This window comes from Amphiprion ocellaris, chromosome 1 (assembly GCF_022539595.1).
Source record: "Amphiprion ocellaris isolate individual 3 ecotype Okinawa chromosome 1, ASM2253959v1, whole genome shotgun sequence".
In the NCBI taxonomy this organism is placed as follows: domain Eukaryota; kingdom Metazoa; phylum Chordata; class Actinopteri; family Pomacentridae; genus Amphiprion; species Amphiprion ocellaris.
In genome coordinates, this window is record NC_072766.1 from 7,886,681 (window position 1) to 7,890,508 (window position 3,828).

A 3,828-nucleotide genomic window follows, 5' to 3' on the forward strand; every position below is an offset into this window, starting at 1 on the left:
TTTTACACTCTGCTAGTTTGTGTTTCTATGTTTGTAATACTGAGACTCTGGCTAAATTTGCTTTTTAAAAAAAAAATAAATAAAAAGATTTGTATTTGTTTGATGCTGCTGACAATGTCACGGTTTAGTTCACCTGAATTCCCACACGTACTTGTAAGTTGTTGCTTGTCTAATCACACCTAGCAGCAGAAAACAACGTCTAAAATGAGCAGCCCTGGAAACACAAGTCAAGGATGGCTGAATAATATTTGCTGTGTTTTGAAGTGCTGCTGTATGCTGTGACTTTGTGAGTACCAGTGCTCCATTTGTGTATTTCCATGTGCTCTTACATCTGTCTGCGTGTGTGTGTGTGTGTGTGTGTGTGTGTGTGTGTGTGTGTGTGTGTGTGTGTGTGTGTGTGTGTGTGTGGACCCGGCCCATCATCCATGTGTTGTCTCTCCTCTCTAGCCCTCTCCCAGCTCCTCTTCAGCGATCCTCTCCCTGCTCTTGTCGGACAAACAGACAGAGAAGAGCGGTGGAAGCCTTTTCTTTCACTCTGTCAACAGGGAAACATTGGTCCTTACTCTTTTCTACCCTTTTCTCCAAAACACACTAAGACATCCTGTGCTTGTTTTGTCTGAACCTAATCCATAAAGACTTCACCATGTCACAGCCTGCTAGTCTGATTTTTCTTTCTTTACTTGTTTCCCTCTTTAAGATTAGGTTTCATTCCTCATATGAGATTACATCTGTAGAATGTCACATAGTTGCCTCTGTATGGCTTTTTTGGTTTGTTTTCATCAGTTTGCATCAATGTTATAAGCAGAAATTGCCAGTTGGTTTGGTGGCGTGATTCTGCTTATGTGAGGCTCTCAAACACATCTGAATGAGCTTGACATGGTGCCTGAAAGAGCCTGAGATACACAACATTTAATGACCATGAATAAATGTTAGAAGAAGCACATTTCTTAAACAACTAGGAGGAGGAGGAGGATGGAAAAGTGGAGGGAGATAAATCTCTGGTAGGAGGCAACAGTGTAGCTACGAGGATACGGAGCTCAGCTAAAGCTTAACCGAGTAAGTTTCCAGTGTTCTTATGAGGACATGTCATAGACACAGAGTGTGTGATTGGAAGAGGAAGGGAGTTTATGACTATAAAATGACTATGGTGCCTGGCCATAAAGCATTTTTTAATCACTAAAGAGTTTTGGTTTTTTTTGTTTTTGTTTGTTTGCTTGTTCATATTTATTTGTAAGTTTTTGTTTGTTCATGATGTGTCTTCCAGAAAGTAGAAAACAGCACAGGGACACATTAACAAGGCAAAAAAAACCTTGATTTTCACCAGAAGAGGGTCTTAAAAAGTAGAAAATCAAGCTGCTCTTACGGGTCATATGGGTGAAGCAGGGCAGTCCAAAGAAGAAGAGGAAAAGATGTTACTCAGAGTCGGAATCGGGTGCAGAAGTCCTGACAGATGGAGAGAAACAAATTGTAAGATGTACAGGTTAGGAAAATGTAATCCAGAAGACAAGACACCCGACAAAACTCAGAAGCTGGTGTACTAAATGTATTTGTTTGTGAAAGATAACTCACAGAGGGAGACCTTCATCTTGTGTCTGGTATGGTTTTGACAATTTATGGAATAAAACACCTGCTCCTGCACACAACAAAACACACAAAAACAGGTGAAAATGTTTTTTTAAATAAAAAACACATGTATGCATTACATTCAGATTTAGAAGACTTACACTATGACTCCAGAACAAAGCTGGGCAACATGTCCACTAATGGAAGAAGGTATTTGATCGTGTTCCTCAACCATGGCTGCTGTCTTTGGTGCTTTCAAGCTCATCACACTTTGTGTTCTGTAAATGAGAGAAGTCATTTTACGTTGTCTATAAACAGCATTGGGATATTAACGTGTTGACGTTTGATTATGTTTATGTGTATACAGGAAGATTAGAGAAAGGTTTCTATTAAAGTCCCTTCTAGTCATTGATTAATCCTCAAAAATCTCTGGATGACTTGGTTTTCTTCACATCTAGGGCAGAAAAAAAAATGACTTACCACTGTCGAACAATGACAAATCAATCTGTTCATATACCTGCTCAGGGGTATGTCCTGGGCCCTCTGCTCATATTTCTGTACATGCATAACTGTGCGTCTACAAACAGCTCTAACACCGTTTCAAAATTTTGCAGAGCGGGTATACAAAAGAAGACTGCACACCCTCTTAAGAATAAAGAAGGTGACTCAGACAGCTGAGGAAATTCAGGGTCTAGAGTACACTGACTGGTAACATCACCCAGTGGTACAGGAACAGCAGTGCCAGTGACCGGAGAGCCCTGCAGAGGGTGCTGAGGTCAAAGCGTACAGTGGGCACAGCGCTCCCTCGAGGACATCGCCACCAGGAGGAGCAGAATCACAGCAAACAGGATTACAAAGGACCCCCCACCACCCCAGACTACGTTCTGGCCAGCACTTGTTCAGCACAGAGAAAATCAGGAAACCCTTCTTTCCTCATGCTGTCAGGACTGTGAAGTCTGACCTCAAGTCAAAATCTGAATCATAGCACCTCATCTTTTAGCTACAGCACACTGGATCATGTAAATAACATTGAAGTGTATGCACACACACACACACACACACACACACACACACACACACACACGCACACGCACACGCACACACATTCACCCATTCACTCATCCAGAACAACACACTTACATAACTGTCCTCTTGCACAATGTACACTGCACCTTAGCATCTCAATCACTACCGTGCTGTTATCTGACCTGAATTTTTGTATTTTTCTGTTCTTTGTTAAATGCACAACCTTGAGGAACACTCACTTTGCATGGTACTGCACATACTGTGTCAGAATGTGACAAATAAAAAACTCTTGAATCTAATTCTTGGTTGATCAAGAGAAATTAGTCACTGAGTCCAGACTTGGCGTTTTGGAGTCATGTAGAACTCCCGTTAAGTTTTACTTCTATCCTTTCTCTTTGGCAATAATCAATAGCTTATAGTGTTACAGGTGGAAACATTTTACATGAAGGTATGCTTTTGGAACGCTTTTTGTTCAGGCAAATAGCACATGATTATTATTATTGTTAATGTCATTATTATTGTGCAGATTTTTTTACGCAAAAAAAAAAAAAATATTTCGGTTTGTTTAAAGGAACCACAAAATAAAATTGAATTTTTTTGGTAGTCCTTGCACATCTTTTTTCTGTTTTTTATTTTTTGTATATGATTTTTATTATGTTTGATTGTGATTAAGGGGGAAAAAATAATAGTGTGGAAAAAAAAAACAAACCACTAGTTACTACCCTTACAGTGCCTAGGCAGCCCTCATGAATTGTACATTAAGTGTAAGGTTAGACCTGTAATTTCAGGGACATTACATAAAACAAGAATTAATATTTTGCGCTGATATGCCTCTACTAAACAATCAAGTCACAGTTTACAGTAAAGTCTTTGACCTATTGGATAGAAAATGTCATTTGTTTCATAACTTTTTTCCCATTAGACATTAATGTGGATTTTTGTCAGAGTTAACACATATATTTTTGACTTATGGCCAAAAACGTGTTCTGTGAGGTCACAGTGATTGTTAGACTGCTAAAATCAATCAGTCCATCTTTGAATGAACATTTTGGTGAAATTGGAGAAATTCCCCTCAAGGCGCTTTCTAAGATATCAGATTTAAGAGTCAAATTATGGCCAAGAACAAATTTTGTGAGGACCAAGTGACCTTTGATCTTTTTGATTTGAAATGCCATCACTTCCTCATTTTGTCCCATTAGATATTTGTGAAGAACTTTTTCATCATTTTAGTGCATGATG